The 20210-nt window shown below is 52.3% G+C and overlaps 16 non-coding genes and 15 pseudogenes across 16 annotated transcripts; all 31 read left to right on the forward strand.

Annotated features, from left to right (window-relative positions):
- The first annotated feature begins 278 nt into the window (after nt 1–278).
- LOC148668699 (5S ribosomal RNA) lies at nt 279–397 on the forward strand (annotated as a pseudogene).
- A 535-nt stretch (nt 398–932) lies between these two features.
- Nucleotides 933–1051, forward strand: LOC148668700 (5S ribosomal RNA; annotated as a pseudogene).
- Nucleotides 1052–1588: 537 nt separating this feature from the next.
- LOC148668701 (5S ribosomal RNA) lies at nt 1589–1707 on the forward strand. Its single transcript, XR_015937593.1, has one exon. It is a non-coding gene; the product is annotated as a 5S ribosomal RNA (ribosomal RNA).
- Nucleotides 1708–2244: 537 nt separating this feature from the next.
- Nucleotides 2245–2363, forward strand: LOC148668702 (5S ribosomal RNA; annotated as a pseudogene).
- Nucleotides 2364–2900: 537 nt separating this feature from the next.
- LOC148668703 (5S ribosomal RNA) lies at nt 2901–3019 on the forward strand (annotated as a pseudogene).
- Nucleotides 3020–3556: 537 nt separating this feature from the next.
- LOC148668704 (5S ribosomal RNA) lies at nt 3557–3675 on the forward strand. The gene has a single exon (XR_015938457.1). It is a non-coding gene; the product is annotated as a 5S ribosomal RNA (ribosomal RNA).
- A 537-nt stretch (nt 3676–4212) lies between these two features.
- Nucleotides 4213–4331, forward strand: LOC148668705 (5S ribosomal RNA; annotated as a pseudogene).
- Nucleotides 4332–4868: 537 nt separating this feature from the next.
- LOC148668706 (5S ribosomal RNA) lies at nt 4869–4987 on the forward strand (annotated as a pseudogene).
- A 537-nt stretch (nt 4988–5524) lies between these two features.
- LOC148668707 (5S ribosomal RNA) lies at nt 5525–5643 on the forward strand. The gene has a single exon (XR_015938088.1). It is a non-coding gene; the product is annotated as a 5S ribosomal RNA (ribosomal RNA).
- Nucleotides 5644–6180: 537 nt separating this feature from the next.
- LOC148668708 (5S ribosomal RNA) lies at nt 6181–6299 on the forward strand. The gene has a single exon (XR_015937594.1). It is a non-coding gene; the product is annotated as a 5S ribosomal RNA (ribosomal RNA).
- Nucleotides 6300–6836: 537 nt separating this feature from the next.
- On the forward strand, nt 6837–6955 carry LOC148668709 (5S ribosomal RNA; annotated as a pseudogene).
- A 537-nt stretch (nt 6956–7492) lies between these two features.
- On the forward strand, nt 7493–7611 carry LOC148668710 (5S ribosomal RNA). The gene has a single exon (XR_015938458.1). It is a non-coding gene; the product is annotated as a 5S ribosomal RNA (ribosomal RNA).
- Nucleotides 7612–8148: 537 nt separating this feature from the next.
- LOC148668711 (5S ribosomal RNA) lies at nt 8149–8267 on the forward strand. Its single transcript, XR_015937595.1, has one exon. It is a non-coding gene; the product is annotated as a 5S ribosomal RNA (ribosomal RNA).
- Nucleotides 8268–8804: 537 nt separating this feature from the next.
- On the forward strand, nt 8805–8923 carry LOC148668712 (5S ribosomal RNA; annotated as a pseudogene).
- A 537-nt stretch (nt 8924–9460) lies between these two features.
- Nucleotides 9461–9579, forward strand: LOC148668713 (5S ribosomal RNA). The gene has a single exon (XR_015937596.1). It is a non-coding gene; the product is annotated as a 5S ribosomal RNA (ribosomal RNA).
- Nucleotides 9580–10116: 537 nt separating this feature from the next.
- LOC148668714 (5S ribosomal RNA) lies at nt 10117–10235 on the forward strand (annotated as a pseudogene).
- A 537-nt stretch (nt 10236–10772) lies between these two features.
- Nucleotides 10773–10891, forward strand: LOC148668715 (5S ribosomal RNA). Its single transcript, XR_015938034.1, has one exon. It is a non-coding gene; the product is annotated as a 5S ribosomal RNA (ribosomal RNA).
- Nucleotides 10892–11428: 537 nt separating this feature from the next.
- LOC148668716 (5S ribosomal RNA) lies at nt 11429–11547 on the forward strand. The gene has a single exon (XR_015938750.1). It is a non-coding gene; the product is annotated as a 5S ribosomal RNA (ribosomal RNA).
- A 537-nt stretch (nt 11548–12084) lies between these two features.
- On the forward strand, nt 12085–12203 carry LOC148668717 (5S ribosomal RNA). The gene has a single exon (XR_015937597.1). It is a non-coding gene; the product is annotated as a 5S ribosomal RNA (ribosomal RNA).
- A 537-nt stretch (nt 12204–12740) lies between these two features.
- LOC148668718 (5S ribosomal RNA) lies at nt 12741–12859 on the forward strand (annotated as a pseudogene).
- Nucleotides 12860–13396: 537 nt separating this feature from the next.
- On the forward strand, nt 13397–13515 carry LOC148668719 (5S ribosomal RNA). The gene has a single exon (XR_015938384.1). It is a non-coding gene; the product is annotated as a 5S ribosomal RNA (ribosomal RNA).
- Nucleotides 13516–14052: 537 nt separating this feature from the next.
- On the forward strand, nt 14053–14171 carry LOC148668720 (5S ribosomal RNA). The gene has a single exon (XR_015937598.1). It is a non-coding gene; the product is annotated as a 5S ribosomal RNA (ribosomal RNA).
- A 537-nt stretch (nt 14172–14708) lies between these two features.
- On the forward strand, nt 14709–14827 carry LOC148668721 (5S ribosomal RNA; annotated as a pseudogene).
- Nucleotides 14828–15360: 533 nt separating this feature from the next.
- LOC148668722 (5S ribosomal RNA) lies at nt 15361–15479 on the forward strand. The gene has a single exon (XR_015937599.1). It is a non-coding gene; the product is annotated as a 5S ribosomal RNA (ribosomal RNA).
- Nucleotides 15480–16011: 532 nt separating this feature from the next.
- Nucleotides 16012–16130, forward strand: LOC148668723 (5S ribosomal RNA; annotated as a pseudogene).
- Nucleotides 16131–16667: 537 nt separating this feature from the next.
- Nucleotides 16668–16785, forward strand: LOC148668724 (5S ribosomal RNA; annotated as a pseudogene).
- A 537-nt stretch (nt 16786–17322) lies between these two features.
- Nucleotides 17323–17441, forward strand: LOC148668725 (5S ribosomal RNA; annotated as a pseudogene).
- Nucleotides 17442–17978: 537 nt separating this feature from the next.
- Nucleotides 17979–18097, forward strand: LOC148668726 (5S ribosomal RNA). Its single transcript, XR_015938107.1, has one exon. It is a non-coding gene; the product is annotated as a 5S ribosomal RNA (ribosomal RNA).
- A 537-nt stretch (nt 18098–18634) lies between these two features.
- LOC148668727 (5S ribosomal RNA) lies at nt 18635–18753 on the forward strand. Its single transcript, XR_015938591.1, has one exon. It is a non-coding gene; the product is annotated as a 5S ribosomal RNA (ribosomal RNA).
- Nucleotides 18754–19290: 537 nt separating this feature from the next.
- LOC148668728 (5S ribosomal RNA) lies at nt 19291–19409 on the forward strand. The gene has a single exon (XR_015938592.1). It is a non-coding gene; the product is annotated as a 5S ribosomal RNA (ribosomal RNA).
- A 535-nt stretch (nt 19410–19944) lies between these two features.
- Nucleotides 19945–20063, forward strand: LOC148668729 (5S ribosomal RNA; annotated as a pseudogene).
- Nucleotides 20064–20210: the final 147 nt, after the last annotated feature.

The raw sequence follows: 20210 nt of genomic DNA on the forward strand, positions 1-20210 counted from the left end.
TTCAGAATTGTATTGAGATCGTTTTCCACAGAGCTCAGATGTCAAAGCACAGCAGCAGCTCTCCACAGCGATCCTCTATAGCGCCCTTTCTCCCGCAGCTCCGTTATCATTGGAAGGAAGTAAGAGTGAAAGGCTGAAGTGAAATAGAGCGGGGACGAAGGCAGTGAAGAGAGAGAACGTGGGAAGAAGAGAAAAACGCAAGGGAAAAAAAGCAGCGTCGTAAAAGAGGTGACGGAGCTGTCCTCTCAATAAGAAGGGTGCCAGCGAGCCTTGCTCTCGGTTACGGCCACACCCCCTTGAGCACGCCTGATCTCGTTTGATTTCGGAAGCTAAACAGGGATGGGCTTGGTTAGTACTTGGATGGGAGACCGCCTGGGAATACCAGGTGCTGTAAGCCTTTAAGCGCAGGAGGCGCCCTATCCCCGCTCGCTCGCTCATTCCCCTGTTCACACGTGCAGTGCGCCTTGTCCGTCTGTTTATTTGTCAGCTTTGGCGAGACGCGGGTGCTTGTGTATTAGCGTGAGCGTTTTTTATTCTGATCATGAACATTTTTACAAGTCCGCAAAGGATCGAGGAAAGGTTTATCGCCAGCTGAAAAGAGACACAGCGCTTCGGCTGTGGAGACTTGTTCGGCTGGCGTTCGGAGAGTCGCGTTTTTCAGAATTGTATTGAGATCGTTTTCCACAGAGCTCAGATGTCAAAGCACAGCAGCAGCTCTCCACAGCGATCCTCTATAGCGCCCTTTCTCCCGCAGCTCCGTCCTCATTGGAAGGAAGCAAGAGTGAAAGGCTGAAGTGAAATAGAGCGGGGACGAAGGCAGTGAAGAGAGAACGTGGGAAGAAGAGAAAAACGCAAGGGAAAAAAAGCAGCGTCGTAAAAGAGGTGACGGAGCTGTCCTCTCAATAAGAAGGGTGCCAGCGAGCCTTGCTCTCGCTTACGGCCACACCCCCTTGAGCACGCCTGATCTCGTCTGATCTCGGAAGCTAAACAGGGATGGGCCTGGTTAGTACTTGGATTGGAGACCGCCTGGGAATACCAGGTGCTGTAAGCTTTTAAGCGCAGGAGGCGCCCTATCCCCGCTCGCTCGCTCATTCCCCTGTTCACACGTGCAGTGCGGCTTGTCCGTCTGTTTATTTGTCAGCTTTGGCGAGACACGGGTGCTTGTGTATTAGCGTGAGCGTTTTTTATTCTGATCAGGAACAGTTTAACAAGTCCGCAAAGGATCGAGGAAAGGTTTATCGCCAGCTGAAAAGAGACACAGCGCTTCGGCTGTGGAGACTTGTTCGGCTGGCGTTCGGAGAGTCGCGTTTTTCAGAATTGTATTGAGATCGTTTTCCACAGAGCTCAGATGTCAAAGCACAGCAGCAGCTCTCCACAGCGATCCTCTATAGCGCCCTTTCTCCCGCAGCTCCGTCCTCATTGGAAGGAAGCAAGAGTGAAAGGCTGAAGTGAAATAGAGCGGGGATGAAGGCAGTGAAGAGAGAGAACGTGGGAAGAAGAGAAAAACGCAAAGGAAAAAAAGCAGCGTCGTAAAAGACGTGACGGAGCTGTCCTCTCAATAAGAAGGGTGCCAGCGAGCCTTGCGCTCGCTTACGGCCACACCCCCTTGAGCACGCCTGATCTCGTCTGATCTCGGAAGCTAAACAGGGATGGGCCTGGTTAGTACTTGGATGGGAGACCGCCTGGGAATACCAGGTGCTGTAAGCTTTTAAGCGCAGGAGGCGCCCTATCCCCGCTCGCTCGCTCATTCCCCTGTTCACACGTGCAGTGCAGCTTGTCCGTCTGTTTATTTGTCAGCTTTGGCGAGACACGGGTGCTTGTGTATTAGCGTGAGCGTTTTTTATTCTGATCAGGAACAGTTTTACAAGTCCGCAAAGGATCGAGGAAAGGTTTATCGCCAGCTGAAAAGAGACACAGCGCTTCGGCTGTGGAGACTTGTTCGGCTGGCGTTCGGAGAGTCGCGTTTTTCAGAATTGTATTGAGATCGTTTTCCACAGAGCTCAGATGTCAAAGCACAGCAGCAGCTCTCCACAGCGATCCTCTATAGCGCCCTTTCTCCCGCAGCTCCGTTATCATTGGAAGGAAGCAAGAGTGAAAGGCTGAAGTGAAATAGAGCGGGGACGAAGGCAGTGAAGAGAGAGAACGTGGGAAGAAGAGAAAAACGCAAGGGAAAAAGAGCAGCGTCGTAAAAGAGGTGACGGAGCTGTCCTCTCAATAAGAGGGGTGCCAGCGAGTCTTGGTCTCGCTTACGGCCACACCCCCTTGAGCACGCCTGATCTTGTCTGATCTCGTAAGCTAAACAGGGATGGGCCTGGTTAGTACTTGGATGGGAGACCGCCTGGGAATGCCAGGTGCTGTAAGCTTTTAAGCGCAGGAGGCGCCCTATCCCCGCTCGCTCGCTCATTCCCCTGTTCACACGTGCAGTGCGGCTTGTCCGTCTGTTTATTTGTCAGCTTTGGCGAGACACGGGTGCTTGTGTATTAGCGTGAGCGTTTTTTATTCTGATCAGGAACAGTTTTACAAGTCCGCAAAGGATCGAAGAAAGGTTTATCGCCAGCTGAAAAGAGACACAGCGCTTCGGCTGTGGAGACTTGTTCGGCTGGCGTTCGGAGAGTCGCGTTTTTCAGAATTGTATTGAGATCGTTTTCCACAGAGCTCAGATGTCAAAGCACAGCAGCAGCTCTCCACAGCGATCCTCTATAGCGCCCTTTCTCCCGCAGCTCCGTCCTCATTGGAAGGAAGCAAGAGTGAAAGGCTGAAGTGAAATAGAGCGGGGACGAAGGCAGTGAAGAGAGAGAACGTGGGAAGAAGAGAAAAACGCAAGGGAAAAAAAGCAGCGTCGTAAAAGAGGTGACGGAGCTGTCCTCTCAATAAGAAGGGTGCCAGCGAGCCTTGCTCTCGCTTACGGCCACACCCCCTTGAGCACGCCTGATTTCGTCTGATCTCGGAAGCTAAACAGGGATGGGCCTGGTTAGTACTTGGATGGGAGACCGCCTGGGAATACCAGGTGCTGTAAGCTTTTAAGCGCAGGAGGCGCCCTATCCCCGCTAGCTCGCTCATTCCCCTGTTCACACGTGCAGTGCGGCTTGTCCGTCTGTTTATTTGTCAGCTTTGGCGAGACACTGGTGCTTGTGTATTAGCGTGAGCGTTTTTTATTCTGATCAGGAACAGTTTTACAAGTCCGCAAAGGATCGAAGAAAGGTTTATCGCCAGCTGAAAAGAGACACAGCGCTTCGGCTGTGGAGACTTGTTCGGCTGGCGTTCGGAGAGTCGCGTTTTTCAGAATTGTATTGAGATCGTTTTCCACAGAGCTCAGATGTCAAAGCACAGCAGCAGCTCTCCACAGCGATCCTCTATAGCGCCCTTTCTCCCGCAGCTCCGTCCTCATTGGAAGGAAGCAAGAGTGAAAGGCTGAAGTGAAATAGAGCGGGGACGAAGGCAGTGAAGAGAGAGAACGTGGGAAGAAGAGAAAAACGCAAGAGAAAAAAAGCAGCGTCGTAAAAGAGGTGACGGAGCTGTCCTCTCAATAAGAAGGGTGCCAGCGAGCCTTTCGCTCGCTTGCGGCCACACCCCCTTGAGCACGCCTGATCTCGTCTGATCTCGGAAGCTAAACAGGGATGGGCCTGGTTAGTACTTGGATGGGAGACCGCCTGGGAATACCAGGTGCTGTAAGCTTTTAAGCGCAGGAGGCGCCCTATCCCCGCTCGCTCGCTCATTCCCCTGTTCACACGTGCAGTGCGGCTTGTCCGTCTCTTTATTTGTCAGCTTTGGCGAGACACGGGTGCTTGTATATTAGCGTGAGCGTTTTTTATTCTGATCAGGAACAGTTTTACAAGTCCGCAAAGGATCGAGGAAAGGTTTATCGCCAGCTGAAAAGAGACACAGCGCTTCGGCTGTGGAGACTTGTTCGGCTGGCGTTCGGAGAGTCGCGTTTTTCAGAATTGTATTGAGATCGTTTTCCACAGAGCTCAGATGTCAAAGCACAGCAGCAGCTCTCCACAGCGATCCTCTATAGCGCCCTTTCTCCCGCAGCTCCGTCCTCATTGGAAGGAAGCAAGAGTGAAAGGCTGAAGTGAAATAGAGCGGGGACGAAGGCAGTGAAGAGAGAGAACGTGGGAAGAAGAGAAAAACGCAAGGGAAAAAAAGCAGCGTCGTAAAAGAGGTGACGGAGCTGTCCTCTCAATAAGAAGGGTGCCAGCGAGCCTTGCTCTCGCTTATGGCCACACCCCCTTGAGCACGCCTGATCTCGTCTGATTTCGGAAGCTAAACAGGGATGGGCATGGTTAATACTTGGATGGGAGACCGCCTGGGAATACCAGGTGCTGTAAGCTTTTAAGCGCAGGAGGCGCCCTATCCCCGCTCGCTCGCTCATTCCCCTGTTCACACGTGCAGTGCGGCTTGTCCGTCTGTTTATTTGTCAGCTTTGGTGAGACACGGGTGCTTGTGTATTAGCGTGAGCGTTTTTTATTTTGATCAGGAACAGTTTTACAAGTCCGCAAAGGATCGAGGAAAGGTTTATCGCCAGCTGAAAAGAGACACAGCGCTTCGGCTGTGGAGACTTGTTCGGCTGGCGTTCGGAGAGTCGCGTTTTTCAGAATTGTATTGAGATCGTTTTCCACAGAGCTCAGATGTCAAAGCACAGCAGCAGCTCTCCACAGCGATCCTCTATAGCGCCCTTTCTCCCGCAGCTCCGTCCTCATTGGAAGGAAGCAAAAGTGAAAGGCTGAAGTGAAATAGAGCGGGGACGAAGGCAGTGAAGAGAGAGAACGTGGGAAGAAGAGAAAAACGCAAGGGAAAAAAAGCAGCGTCGTAAAAGAGGTGACGGAGCTGTCCTCTCAATAAGAACGGTGCCAGCGAGCCTTGCTCTCGCTTACGGCCACACCCCCTTGAGCACGCCTGATCTTGTCTGATCTCAGAATCTAAACAGGGATGGGCCTGGTTAGTACTTGGATGGGAGACCGCCTGGGAATACCAGGTGCTGTAAGCTTTTAAGCGCAGGAGGCGCCCTATCCCCGCTCGCTCGCTCATTCCCCTGTTCACACGTGCAGTGCGGCTTGTCCGTCTGTTTATTTGTCAGCTTTGGCGAGACACGGGTGCTTGTGTATTAGCGTGAGCGTTTTTTATTCTGATCAGGAACAGTTTTACAAGTCCGCAAAGGATCGAGGAAAGGTTTATCGCCAGCTGAAAAGAGACACAGCGCTTCGGCTGTGGAGACTTGTTCGGCTGGCGTTCGGAGAGTCGCGTTTTTCAGAATTGTATTGAGATCGTTTTCCACAGAGCTCAGATGTCAAAGCACAGCAGCAGCTCTCCACAGCGATCCTCTATAGCGCCCTTCCTCCCGCAGCTCCGTCCTCATTGGAAGGAAGCAAAAGTGAAAGGCTGAAGTGAAATAGAGCGAGGACGAAGGCAGTGAAGAGAGAGAACGTGGGAAGAAGAGAAAAACGCAAGGGAAAAAAAGCAGCGTCGTAAAAGAGGTGACGGAGCTGTCCTCTCAATAAGAAGGGTGCCAGCGAGCCTTGCTCTCGCTTACAGCCACACCCCCTTGAGCACGCCTGATCTCGTCTGATCTCGGAAGCTAAACAGGGATGGGCCTGGTTAGTACTTGGATGGGAGACCGCCTGGGAATACCAGGTGCTGTAAGCTTTTAAGCGCAGGAGGCGCCCTATCCCTGCTCGCTCGCTCATTCCCCTGTTCACACGTGCAGTGCGGCTTGTCCGTCTGTTTATTTGTCAGCTTTGGCGAGACACGGGTGCTTGTGTATTAGCGTGAGCGTTTTTTATTCTGATCAGGAACAGTTTTACAAGTCCGCAAAGGATCGAGGAAAGGTTTATCGCCAGCTGAAAAGAGACACAGCGCTTCGGCTGTGGAGACTTGTTCGGCTGGCGTTCGGAGAGTCGCGTTTTTCAGAATTGTATTGAGATCGTTTTCCACAGAGCTCAGATGTCAAAGCACAGCAGCAGCTCTCCACAGCGATCCTCTATAGCGCCCTTTCTCCCGCAGCTCCGTCCTCATTGGAAGGAAGCAAGAGTGAAAGGCTGAAGTGAAATAGAGCGGGGACGAAGGCAGTGAAGAGAGAGAACGTGGGAAGAAGAGAAAAACGCAAGAGAAAAAAAGCAGCGTCGTAAAAGAGGTGACGGAGCTGTCCTCTCAATAAGAAGGGTGCCAGTGAGCTTTGCTCTCGCTTACGGCCACACCCCCTTGAGCACGCCTGATCTCGTCTGATCTCGGAAGCTAAACAGGGATGGGCCTGGTTAGTACTTGGATGGGAGACCGCCTGGGAATACCAGGTGCTGTAAGCTTTTAAGCGCAGGAGGCGCCCTATCCCCGCTCGCTCGCTCACTCCCCTGTTCACACGAGCAGTGCGGCTTGTCCGTCTCTTTATTTGTCAGCTTTGGCGAGACACGGGTGCTTGTGTATTAGCGTGAGCGTTTTTTATTCTGATCAGGAACAGTTTTACAAGTCCGCAAAGGATCGAGGAAAGGTTTATCGCCAGCTGAAAAGAGACACAGCGCTTCGGCTGTGGAGACTTGTTCGGCTGGCGTTCGGAGAGTCGCGTTTTTCAGAATTGTATTGAGATCGTTTTCCACAGAGCTCAGATGTCAAAGCACAGCAGCAGCTCTCCACAGCGATCCTCTATAGCGCCCTTTCTCCCGCAGCTCCGTCCTCATTGGAAGGAAGCAAGAGTGAAAGGCTGAAGTGAAATAGAGCGGGGACGAAGGCAGTGAAGAGAGAGAACGTGGGAAGAAGAGAAAAACGCAAGGGAAAAAAAGCAGCATCGTAAAAGAGGTGACGGAGCTGTCCTCTCAATAAGAAGGGTGCCAGCGAGCCTTGCTCTCGCTTACGGCCACACCCCCTTGAGCACGCCTGATCTCGTCTGATCTAGGAAGCTAAACAGGGATGGGCCTGGTTAGTACTTGGATGGGAGACCGCCTGGGAATACCAGGTGCTTTAAGCTTTTATGCGCAGGAGGCGCCCTATCCCCGCTCGCTCGCTCATTCCCCTGTTCACACGTGCAGTGCGGCTTGTCCGTCTGTTTATTTCTCAGCTTTGGCGAGACACGGGTGCTTGTGTATTAGCGTGAGCGTTTTTTATTCTGATCAGGAACAGTTTTACAAGTCCGCAAAGGATCGAGGAAAGGTTTATCGCCAACTGAAAAGAGACACAGCGCTTCGGCTGTGGAGACTTGTTCGGCTGGCGTTCGGAGAGTCGCGTTTTTCAGAATTGTATTGAGATCGTTTTCCACAGAGCTCAGATGTCAAAGCACAGCAGCAGCTCTCCACAGCGATCCTCTATAGCGCCCTTTCTCCCGCAGCTCCGTCCTCATTGGAAGGAAGCAAGAGTGAAAGGCTGAAGTGAAATAGAGCGGGGACGAAGGCAGTGAAGAGAGAGAACGTGGGAAGAAGAGAAAAACGCAAGAGAAAAAAAGCAGCGTCGTAAAAGAGGTGACGGAGCTGTCCTCTCAATAAGAAGGGTGCCAGCGAGCTTTGCTCTCGCTTGCGGCCACACCCCCTTGAGCACGCCTGATCTCGTCTGATCTCGGAAGCTAAACAGGGATGGGCCTGGTTAGTACTTGGATGGGAGACCGCCTGGGAATACCAGGTGCTGTAAGCTTTTAAGCGCAGGAGGCGCCCTATCCCCGCTCGCTCGCTCATTCCCCTGTTCACACGTGCAGTGCGGCTTGTCCGTCTGTTTATTTGTCAGCTTTGGCGAGACACGGGTGCTTGTGTATTAGCGTGAGCGTTTTTTATTCTGATCAGGAACAGTTTAACAAGTCCGCAAAGAATCGAGGAAAGGTTTATCGCCAGCTGAAAAGAGACACAGCGCTTCGGCTGTGGAGACTTGTTCGGCTGGCGTTCGGAGAGTCGCGTTTTTCAGAATTGTATTGAGATCGTTTTCCACAGAGTTCAGATGTCAAAGCACAGCAGCAGCTCTCCACAGCGATCCTCTATAGCGCCCTTTCTCCCGCAGCTCCGTCCTCATTGGAAGGAAGCAAGAGTGAAAGGCTGAAGTGAAATAGAGCAGGGACGAAGGCAGTGAAGAGAGAGAACGTGGGAAGAAGAGAAAAACGCAAGGGAAAAAAAGCAGCGTCGAAAAAGAGGTGACGGAGCTGTCCTCTCAATAAGAAGGGTGCCAGCGAACCTTGCTCTCGCTTACGGCCACACCCCCTTGAGCACGCCTGATCTCGTCTGATCTCGGAAGCTAAACAGGGATGGGCCTGGTTAGTACTTGGATGGGAGACCGCCTGGGAATACCAGGTGCTGTAAGCTTTTAAGCGCAGGAGGCGCCCTATCCCCGCTCGCTCGCTCATTCCCCTGTTCACACGTGCAGTGCGGCTTGTCCGTCTCTTTATTTGTCAGCTTTGGCGAGACACGGGTGCTTGTGTATTAGCGTGAGCGTTTTTTATTCTGATCAGGAACAGTTTTACAAGTCCGCAAAGGATCAAGGAAAGGTTTATCGCCAGCTGAAAAGAGACACAGCGCTTCGGCTGTGGAGACTTGTTCGGCTGGCGTTCGGAGAGTCGCGTTTCTCAGAATTGTATTGAGATCGTTTTCCTCAGAGCTCAGATGTCAAAGCACAGCAGCAGCTCTTCACAGCGATCCTCTATAGCGCCCTTTCTCCCGCAGCTCCGTCCTCGTTGGAAGGAAGCAAGAGTGAAAGGCTGAAGTGAAATAGAGCGGGGATGAAGGCAGTGAAGAGAGAGAACGTGGGAAGAAGAGAAAAACGCAAGGGAAAAAAAGCAGCGTCGTAAAAGAGGTGACGGAGATGTCCTCTCAATAAGAAGGGTGCTAGCGAGCCTTGCTCTCGCTTACGGCCACACCCCCTTGAGCACGCCTGATCTCGTCTGATCTCGGAAGCTAAACAGGGATGGGCCTGGTTAGTACTTGGATGGGAGACTGCCTGCGCATACCAGGTGCTGTAAGCTTTTAAGCGCAGGAGGCGCCCTATCCCCGCTCGCTCGCTCATTCCCCTGTTCACACGTGCAGTGCGGCTTGTCCGTCTGTTTATTTGTCAGCTTTGGCGAGACACGGGTGCTTGTGTATTAGCGTGAGCGTTTTTTATTCTGATCAGGAACAGTTTAACAAGTCCGCAAAGGATCGAGGAAAGGTTTATCGCCAGCTGAAAAGAGACACAGCGCTTCGGCTGTGGAGACTTGTTCGGCTGGCGTTCGGAGAGTCGCGTTTTTCAGAATTGTATTGAGATCGTTTTCCACAGAGCTCAGATGTCAAAGCACAGCAGCAGCTCTCCACAGCGATCCTCTATAGCGCCCTTTCTCCCGCAGCTCCGTCCTCATTGGAAGGAAGCAAGAGTGAAAGGCTGAAGTGAAATAGAGCGGGGACGAAGGCAGTGAAGAGAGAGAACGTGGGAAGAAGAGAAAAACGCAAGGGAAAAAAAGCAGCGTCGTAAAAGAGGTGACGGAGCTGTCCTCTCAATAAGAAGGGTGCCAGCGAGCCTTGCTCTCGCTTACGGCCACACCCCCTTGAGCACGCCTGATCTCGTCTGATCTCGGAAGCTAAACAGGGATGGGCCTGGTTAGTACTTGGATGGGAGACCGCCTGGGAATACCAGGTGCTGTAAGCTTTTAAGCGCAGGAGGCGCCCTATCCCCGCTCGCTCGCTCATTCCCCTGTTCACACGTGCAGTGCGGCTTGTCCGTCTGTTTATTTGTCAGCTTTGGCGAGACACGGGTGCTTGTGTATTAGCGTGAGCGTTTTTTATTCTGATCAGGAACAGTTTAACAAGTCCGCAAAGGATCGAGGAAAGGTTTATCGCCAGCTGAAAAGAGACACAGCGCTTCGGCTGTGGAGACTTGTTCGGCTGGCGTTCGGAGAGTCGCGTTTTTCAGAATTGTATTGAGATCGTTTTCCACAGAGCTCAGATGTCAAAGCACAGCAGCAGCTCTCCACAGCGATCCTCTATAGCGCCCTTTCTCCCGCAGCTCCGTCCTCATTGGAAGGAAGCAAGAGTGAAAGGCTGAAGTGAAATAGAGCGGGGACGAAGGCAGTGAAGAGAGAGAACGTGGGAAGAAGAGAAAAACGCAAGGGAAAAAAAGCAGCGTCGTAAAAGAGGTGACGGAGCTGTCCTCTCAATAAGAAGGGTGCCAGCGAGCCTTGCTCTCGCTTACGGCCACACCCCTTTGAGCACGCCTGATCTTGTCTGATCTTGGAAGCTAAACAGGGATGGGCCTGGTTAGTACTTGGATGGGAGACCGCCTGGGAATACCAGGTGCTGTAAGCTTTTAAGCGCAGGAGGCGCCCTTTCCCCGCTCGCTCGCTCATTCCCCTGTTCACACGTGCAGTGCGGCTTGTCCGTCTGTTTATTTGTCAGCTTTGGCGAGACACGGGTGCTTGTGTATTAGCGTGAGCGTTTTTTATTCTGATCAGGAACAGTTTAACAAGTCCGCAAAGAATCGAGGGAAGGTTTATCGCCAGCTGAATAGAGACACAGCGCTTCGGCTGTGGAGACTTGTTCGGCTGGCGTTCGGAGAGTCGCGTTTTTCAGAATTGTATTGAGATCGTTTTCCACAGAGCTCAGATGTCAAAGCACAGCAGCAGCTCTCCACAGCGATCCTCTATAGCGCCCTTTCTCCCGCAGCTCCGTCCTCATTGGAAGGAAGCAAGAGTGAAAGGCTGAAGTGAAATAGAGCGGGGACGAAGGCAGTGAAGAGAGAGAACGTGGGAAGAAGAGAAAAACGCAAGGGAAAAAAAGCAGCGTCGTAAAAGAGGTGACGGAGCTGTCCTCTCAATAAGAAGGGTGCCAGCGAGCCTTGCTCTTGCTTACGGCCACACCCCCTTGAGCACGCCTGATCTCGTCTGATCTCGGAAGCTAAACAGGGATGGGCCTGGTTAGTACTTGGATGGGAGACCGCTTGGGAATACCAGGTGCTGTAAGCTTTTAAGCGCAGGAGGCGCCCTATCCCCGCTCGCTCGCTCATTCCCCTGTTCACACGTGCAGTGCGGCTTGTCCGTCTGTTTATTTGTCAGCTTTGGCGAGACACGGGTGCTTGTGTATTAGCGTGAGCGTTTTTTATTCTGATCAGGAACAGTTTAACAAGTCCGCAAAGAATCGAGGGAAGGTTTATCGCCAGCTGAATAGAGACACAGCGCTTCGGCTGTGGAGACTTGTTCGGCTGGCGTTCGGAGAGTCGCGTTTTTCAGAATTGTATTGAGATCGTTTTCCACAGAGCTCAGATGTCAAAGCACAGCAGCAGCTCTCCACAGCGATCCTCTATAGCGCCCTTTCTCCCGCAGCTCCGTCCTCATTGGAAGGAAGCAAGAGTGAAAGGCTGAAGTGAAATAGAGCGGGGACGAAGGCAGTGAAGAGAGAGAACGTGGGAAGAAGAGAACAACGCAAGGGAAAAAAAGCAGCGTCGTAAAAGAGGTGACGGAGCTGTCCTCTCAATAAGAAGGGTGCCAGCGAGCCTTGCTCTCGCTTACGGCCACACCCCCTTGAGCACACCTGATCTCGTCTGATCTCGGAAGCTAAACAGGGATGGGCCTGGTTAGTACTTGGATGGGAGACCGCCTGGGAATACCAGGTGCTGTAAGCTTTTAAGCGCAGGAGGCGCCCTATCCCCGCTCGCTCGCTCATTCCCCTGTTCACACGTGCAGTGCGGCTTGTCCGTCTGTTTATTTGTCAGCTTTGGCGAGACACGGGTGTTTGTGTATTAGCGTGAGCGTTTTTTATTCTGATCAGGAACAGTTTTACAAGTCCGCAAAGGATCGAAGAAAGGTTTATCGCCAGCTGAAAAGAGACACAGCGCTTCGGCTGTGGAGACTTGTTCGGCTGGCGTTCGGAGAGTCGCGTTTTTCAGAATTGTATTGAGATCGTTTTCCACAGAGCTCAGATGTCAAAGCACAGCAGCAGCTCTCCACAGCGATCCTCTATAGCGCCCTTTCTCCCGCAGCTCCGTCCTCATTGGAAGGAAGCAAGAGTGAAAGGCTGAAGTGAAATAGAGCGGGGACGAAGGCAGTGAAGAGAGAGAACGTGGGAAGAAGAGAAAAACGCAAGGGAAAAAAAGCAGCGTCGTAAAAGAGGTGACGGAGCTGTCCTCTCAATAAGAAGGGTGCCAGCGAGCCTTGCTCTCGCTTACGGCCACACCCCCTTGAGCACGCCTGATCTCGTCTGATCTCGGAAGCTAAACAGGGATGGGCCTGGTTAGTACTTGGATGGGAGACCGCCTGGGAATACCAGGTGCTGTAAGCTTTTAAGCGCAGGAGGCGCCCTATCCCCGCTCGCTCGCTCATTCCCCTGTTCACACGTGCAGTGCGGCTTGTCCGTCTCTTTATTTGTCAGCTTTGGCGAGACACGGGTGCTTGTGTATTAGCGTGAGCGTTTTTTATTCTGATCAGGAACAGTTTTACAAGTCCGCAAAGGATCGAGGAAAGGTTTATCGCCAGCTGAAAAGAGACACAGCGCTTCGGCTGTGGAGACTTGTTCGGCTGGCGTTCGGAGAGTCGCGTTTTTCAGAATTGTATTGAGATCGTTTTCCACAGAGCTCAGATGTCAAAGCACAGCAGCAGCTCTCCACAGCGATCCTCTATAGCGCCCTTTCTCCCGCAGCTCCGTCCTCATTGGAAGGAAGCAAGAGTGAAAGGCTGAAGTGAAATAGAGCGGGGACGAAGGCAGTGAAGAGAGAGAACGTGGGAAGAAGAGAAAAACGCAAGGGAAAAAGAGCAGCGTCGTAAAAGAGGTGACGGAGCTGTCCTCTCAATAAGAAGGGTGCCAGCGAGCCTTGCTCTCGCTTACGGCCACACCCCCTTGAGCACGCCTGATCTCGTCTGATCTCGGAAGCTAAACAGGGATGGGCCTGGTTAGTACATGGAGGGGAGACCACCTGGGAATACCAGGTGCTGTAAGCTTTTAAGCGCAGGAGGCGCCCTATCCCCGCTCGCTCGCTCATTCCCCTGTTCACACGTGCAGTGCGGCTTGTCCGTCTGTTTATTTCTCAGCTTTGGCGAGACACGGGTGCTTGTGTATTAGCGTGAGCGTTTTTTATTCTGATCAGGAACAGTTTTACAAGTCCGCAAAGGATCGAGGAAAGGTTTATCGCCAACTGAAAAGAGACACAGCGCTTCGGCTGTGGAGACTTGTTCGGCTGGCGTTCGGAGAGTCGCGTTTCTCAGAATTGTATTGAGATCGTTTTCCTCAGAGCTCAGATGTCAAAGCACAGCAGCAGCTCTCCACAGCGATCCTCTATAGCGCCCTTTCTCCCGCAGCTCCGTCCTCATTGGAAGGAAGCAAGAGTGAAAGGCTGAAGTGAAATAGAGCGGGGATGAAGGCAGTGAAGAGAGAGAACGTGGGAAGAAGAGAAAAACGCAAGGGAAAAAAAGCAGCGTCGTAAAAGAGGTGACGGAGATGTCCTCTCAATAAGAAGGGTGCCAGCGAGCCTTGCTCTCGTTTACGGCCACACCCCCTTGAGCACGCCTGATCTCGTCTGATCTCGGAAGCTAAACAGGGATGGGCCTGGTTAGTACTTGGATGGGAGACCGCCTGGGAATACCAGGTGCTGTAAGCTTTTTAGCGCAGGAGGCGCCCTATCCCCGCTCGCTCGCTCATTCCCCTGTTCATACGTGCAGTGCGGCTTGTCCGTCTGTTTATTTGTCAGCTTTGGCGAGACACGGGTGCTTGTGTATTAGCGTGAGCGTTTTTTATTCTGATCAGGAACAGTTTAAGAAGTCCGCAAAGGATCGAGGAAAGGTTTATCGCCAGCTGAAAAGAGACACAGCGCTTCGGCTGTGGAGACTTGTTCGGCTGGCGTTCGGAGAGTCGCGTTTTTCAGAATTGTATTGAGATCGTTTTCCACAGAGCTCAGATGTCAAAGCACAGCAGCAGCTCTCCACAGCGATCCTCTATAGCGCCCTTTCTCCCGCAGCTCCGTCCTCATTGGAAGGAAGCAAGAGTGAAAGGCTGAAGTGAAATAGAGCGGGGACGAAGGCAGTGAAGAGAGAGAACGTGGGAAGAAGAGAAAAACGCAAGGGAAAAAAAGCAGCGTCGTAAAAGAGGTGACGGAGCTGTCCTCTCAATAAGAAGGGTGCCAGCGAGCCTTGCTCTCGCTTACGGCCACACCCCCTTGAGCACGCCTGATCTCGTCTGATCTCGGAAGCTAAACAGGGATGGGCCTGGTTAGTACTTGGATGGGAGACCGCCTGGGAATACCAGGTGCTGTAAGCTTTTAAGCGCAGGAGGCGCCCTATCCCCGCTCGCTCGCTCATTCCCCTGTTCACACGTGCAGTGCGGCTTGTCCGTCTGTTTATTTGTCAGCTTTGGCGAGACACGGGTGCTTGTGTATTAGCGTGAGCGTTTTTTATTCTGATCAGGAACAGTTTTACAAGTCCGCAATGGATCGAGGAAAGGTTTATCGCCAGCTGAAAAGAGACACAGCGCTTCGGCTGTGGAGACTTGTTCGGCTGGCGTTCGGAGAGTCACGTTTTTCAGAATTGTATTGAGATCGTTTTCCACAGAGCTCAGATGTCAAAGCACAGCAGCAGCTCTCCACAGCGATCCTCTATAGCGCCCTTTCTCCCGCAGCTCCGTCCTCATTGGAAGGAAGCAAGAGTGAAAGGCTGAAGTGAAATAGAGCGGGGACGAAGGCAGTGAAGAGAGAGAACGTGGGAAGAAGAGAAAAACGCAAGGGAAAAAAAGCAGCGTCGTAAAAGAGGTGACGGAGCTGTCCTCTCAATAAGAAGGGTGCCAGCGAGCCTTGCTCTCGCTTATGGCCACACCCCCTTGAGCACGCCTGATCTCGTCTGATCTCGGAAGCTAAACAGGGATGGGCTTGGTTAGTACTTGGATGAGAGACCGCCTGGGAATACCAGGTGCTGTAAGCTTTTAAGCGCAGGAGGCGCCCTATCCCCGCTCGCTCGCTCATTCCCCTGTTCACACGTGCAGTGCGGCTTGTCCGTCTATTTGTCAGCTTTGGTGAGACACGGGTGCTTGTGTATTAGCGTGAGCGTTTTTTATTCTGATCAGGAACAGTTTTACAAGTCCGCAAAGGATCGAGGAAAGGTTTATCGCCAGCTGAAAAGAGACACAGCGCTTAGGCTGTGGAGACTTGTTCGGCTGGCGTTCGGAGAGTCGCGTTTTTCAGAATTGTATTGAGATCGTTTTCCACAGAGCTCAGATGTCAAAGCACAGCAGCAGCTCTCCACAGCGATCCTCTATAGCGCCCTTTCTCCCGCAGCTCCGTCCTCATTGGAAGGAAGCAAGAGTGAAAGGCTGAAGTGAAATAGAGCGGGGACGAAGGCAGTGAAGAGAGAGAACGTGGGAAGAAGAGAAAAACGCAAGGGAAAAAAAGCAGCGTCGTAAAAGAGGTGACGGAGCTGTCCTCTCAATAAGAAGGGTGCCAGCGAGCCTTGCTCTTGCTTACGGCCACACCCCCTTGAGCACGCCTGATCTCGTCTGATCTCGGAAGCTAAACAGGGATGGGCCTGGTTAGTACTTGGATGGGAGACCGCCTGGGAATACCAGGTGCTGTAAGCTTTTAAGGAGGCGCCCTATCCCCGCTCGCTGGCTCATTCCCCTGTTCACACGTGCAGTGCGGCTTGTCCGTCTGTTTATTTGTCAGCTTTGGCGAGACACGGGTGCTTGTGTATTAGCGTGAGCGTTTTTTATTCTGATCATGAACAGTTTAACAAGTCCGCAAAGGATCGACGAAAGGTTTATCGCCAGCTGAAAAGAGACACAGCGCTTCGGCTGTGGAGACTTGTTCGGCTGGCGTTCGGAGAGTCGCGTTTTTCAGAATTGTATTGAGATCGTTTTCCACAGAGCTCAGATGTCAAAGCACAGCAGCAGCTCTCCACAGCGATCCTCTATAGCGCCCTTTCTCCCGCAGCTCCGTCCTCATTGGAAGGAAGCAAGAGTGAAAGGCTGAAGTGAAATAGAGCGGGGACGAAGGCAGTGAAGAGAGAGAACGTGGGAAGAAGAGAAAAACGCAAGAGAAAAAAAGCAGCGTCGTAAAAGAGGTGACGGAGCTGTCCTCTCAATAAGAAGGGTGCCAGCGAGCTTTGCTCTCGCTTACGGCCACACCCCCTTGAGCACGCCTGATCTTGTCTGATCTCGGAAGCTAAACAGGGATGGGCCTGGTTAGTACTTGGATAAGAGACCGCCTGGGAATACCAGGTGCTGTAAGCTATTAAGCGCAGGAGGCGCCCTATCCCCGCTCGCTCGCTCATTCCCCTGTTCACACGTGCAGTGCGGCTTGTCCGTCTGTTTATTTGTCAGCTTTGGCGAGACACGGGTGCTTGTGTATTAGCGTGAGCGTTTTTTATTCTGATCAGGAACAGTTTTACAAGTCCGCAAAGGATCGAGGAAAGGTTTATCGCCAGCTGAAAAGAGACACAGCGCTTCGGCTGTGGAGACTTGTTCGGCTGGCGTTCGGAGAGTCGCGTTTTTCAGAATTGTATTGAGATCGTTTTCCATAGAGCTCAGATGTCAAAGCACAGCAGCAGCTCTCCACAGCGATCCTCTATAGCGCCCTTTCTCCCGCAGCTCCGTCCTCATTGGAAGGAAGCAACAGTGAAAGGCTGAAGTGAAATAGAGCGGGGAAGAAGGCAGTGAAGAGAGAGAACGTGGGAAGAAGAGAAAAACGCAAGGGAAAAAAAGCAGCGTCGTAAAAGAGGTGACGGAGCTGTCCTCTCAATAAGAAGGGTGCCAGCGAGCTTTGCTCTCGCTTACGGCCACACCCCCTTGAGCACACCTGATCTCTCTGATCTCGGAAGCTAAACAGGGATGGGCCTGGTTAGTACTTGGATGGGAGACCGCCTGGGAATACCAGGTGCTGTAAGCTTTTAAGCGCAGGAGGCGCCCTATCCCCGCTCGCTCGCTCATTCCCCTGTTCACACGTGCAGTGCGGCTTGTCCGTCTGTTTATTTGTCAGCTTTGGCGAGACACGGGTGCTTGTGTATTAGCGTGAGCGTTTTTTATTCTGATCAGGAACAGTTTTACAAGTCCGCAAAGGATCGAAGAAAGGTTTATCGCCAGCTGAAAAGAGACACAGCGCTTCGGCTGTGGAGACTTGTTTGGCTGGCGTTCGGAGAGTCGCGTTTTTCAGAATTGTATTGAGATCGTTTTCCACAGAACTCAGATGTCAAAGCACAGCAGCAGCTCTCCACAGCGATCCTCTATAGCGCCCTTTCTCCCGCAGCTCCGTCCTCATTGGAAGGAAGCAAGAGTGAAAGGCTGAAGTGAAATAGAGCGGGGACGAAGGCAGTGAAGAGAGAGAACGTGGGAAGAAGAGAAAAACGCAAGGGAAAAAAAGCAGCGTCGTAAAAGAGGTGACGGAGCTGTCCTCTCAATAAGAAGGGTGCCAGCGAGCCTTGCTCTCGCTTATGGCCACACCCCCTTGAGCACGCCTGATCTCGTCTGATCTTGGAAGCTAAACAGGGATGGGCCTGGTTAGTACTTGGATGGGAGACCGCCTGGGAATACCAGGTGCTGTAAGCTTTTAAGCGCAGGAGGCGCCCTATCCCCGCTCGCTCGCTCATTCCCCTGTTCACACGTGCAGTGCGGCTTGTCCGTCTGTTTATTTGTCAGCTTTGGCGAGACACGGGTGCTTGTGTATTAGCGTGAGCGTTTTTTATTCTGATCAGGAACAGTTTTACAAGTCCGCAAAGGATCGAGGAAAGGTTTATCGCCAGCTGAAAAGAGACACAGCGCTTCGGCTGTGGAGACTTGTTCGGCTGGCGTTCGGAGAGTCGCGTTTTTCAGAATTGTATTGAGATCGTTTTCCATAGAGCTCAGATGTCAAAGCACAGCAGCAGCTCTCCACAGCGATCCTCTATAGCGCCCTTTCTCCCGCAGCTCCGTCCTCATTGGAAGGAAGCAAGAGTGAAAGGCTGAAGTGAAATAGAGCGGGGACGAAGGCAGTGAAGAGAGAGAACGTGGGAAGAAGAGAAAAACGCAAGGGAAAAAAAGCAGCGTCGTAAAAGAGGTGACGGAGCTGTCCTCTCAATAAGAAGGGTGCCAGCGAGCCTTGCTCGCGCTTACGGCCACACCCCCTTGAGCACGCCTGATCTCGTTTGATCTCGGAAGCTAAACAGGGATGGGCCTGGTTAGTACTTGGATGGGAGACCGCCTGGGAATACCAGGTGCTGTAAGCTTTTAAGCGCAGGAGGCGCCCTATCCCCGCTCGCTCGCTCATTCCCCTGTTCACACGTGCAGTGCGGCTTGTCCGTCTGTTTATTTGTCAGCTTTGGCGAGACACGGGTGCTTGTGTATTAGCGTGAGCGTTTTTTATTCTGATCATGAACAGTTTAACAAGTCCGCAAAGGATCGAGGAAAAGTTTATCGCCAGCTGAAAAGAGACACAGCGCTTCGGCTGTGGAGACTTGTTCGGCTGGCGTTCGGAGAGTTGCGTTTTTCAGAATTGTATTGAGATCGTTTTCCACAGAGCTCAGATGTCAAAGCACAGCAGCAGCTCTCCACAGCGATCCTCTATAGCGCCCTTTCTCCCGCAGCTCCGTCCTCATTGGAAGGAAGCAAGAGTGAAAGGCTGAAGTGAAATAGAGCGGGGACGAAGGCAGTGAAGAGAGAGAACGTGGGAAGAAGAGAAAAACGCAAGGGAAAAAGAGCAGCGTCGTAAAAGAGGTGACGGAGCTGTCCTCTCAATAAGAAGGGTGCCAGCGAGCCTTGCTCTCGCTTACGGCCACACCCCCTTGAGCACGCCTGATCTCGTCTGATCTCGGACGCTAAACAGGGATGGGCCTGGTTAGTACTTGGATGGGAGACCGCCTGGGAATACCAGGTGCTGTAAGCTTTTAAGCGCGGGAGGCGCCCTATCCCCGCTCGCTCGCTCATTCCCCTGTTCACACGTGCAGTGCGGCTTGTCCGTCTGTTTATTTGTCAGCTTTGGCGAGACACGGGTGCTTGTGTATTAGCGTGAGCGTTTTTTATTCTGATCATGAACAGTTTAACAAGTCCGCAAAGGATCGAGGAAAAGTTTATCGCCAGCTGAAAAGAGACACAGCGCTTCGGCTGTGGAGACTTGTTCGGCTGGCGTTCGGAGAGTTGCGTTTTTCAGAATTGTATTGAGATCGTTTTCCACAGAGCTCAGATGTCAAAGCACAGCAGCAGCTCTCCACAGCGATCATCTATAGCGCCCTTTCTCCCGAAGCTCCGTCCTCATTGGAAGGAAGCAAGAGTGAAAGGCTGAAGTGAAATAGAGCGGGGACGAAGGCAGTGAAGAGAGAGAACGTGGGAAGAAGAGAAAAACGCAAGGGAAAAAGAGCAGCGTCGTAAAAGAGGTGATGGAGCTGTCCTCTCAATAAGAAGGGTGCCAGCGAGCCTTGCTCTTGCTTACGGCCACACCCCCTTGAGCACGCCTGATCTCGTCTGATCTCGGACGCTAAACAGGGATGGGCCTGGTTAGTACTTGGATGGGAGACCGCCTGGGAATACCAGGTGCTGTAAGCTTTTAAGCGCAGGAGGTGCCCTATCCCCGCTCGCTCGCTCATTCCCCTGTTCACACGTGCAGTGCGGCTTGTCCGTCTGTTTATTTGTCAGCTTTGGCGAGACGCGGGTGCTTGTGTATTAGCGTGAGCGTTTTTTATTCTGATCATGAACAGTTTTACAAGTCCGCAAAGGATCGAGGAAAGGTTTATCGCCAGCTGAAAAGAGACACAGCGCTTCGGCTGTGGAGACTTGTTCGGCTGGCGTTCGGAGAGTCGCGTTTTTCAGAATTGTATTGAGATCGTTTTCCACAGAGCTCAGATGTCAAAGCACAGCAGCAGCTCTCCACAGCGATCCTCTATAGCGCCCTTTCTCCCGCAGCTCCGTCCTCATTGGAAGGAAGCAAGAGTGAAAGGCTGAAGTGAAATAGAGCGGGGACGAAGGCAGTGAAGAGAGAACGTGGGAAGAATAGAAAAACGCAAGGGAAAAAAAGCAGCGTCGTAAAAGAGGTGACGGAGCTGTCCTCTCAATAAGAAGGGTGCCAGCGAGCCTTGCTCTCGCTTACGGCCACACCCCCTTGAGCACGCCTGATCTCGTCTGATCTCGGAAGCTAAACAGGGATGGGCCTGGTTAGTACTTGGATTGGAGACCGCCTGGGAATACCAGGTGCTGTAAGCTTTTAAGCGCAGGAGGCGCCCTATCCCCGCTCGCTCGCTCATTCCCCTGTTCACACGTGCAGTGCGGCTTGTCCGTCTGTTTATTTGTCAGCTTTGGCGAGACACGGGTGCTTGTGTATTAGCGTGAGCGTTTTTTATTCTGATCAGG

Source organism: Lepisosteus platostomus, chromosome 5 (assembly GCF_059453375.1).
Source record: "Lepisosteus platostomus isolate fLepPlt1 chromosome 5, fLepPlt1.hap1, whole genome shotgun sequence".
Lineage (NCBI taxonomy): Eukaryota > Metazoa > Chordata > Actinopteri > Semionotiformes > Lepisosteidae > Lepisosteus > Lepisosteus platostomus.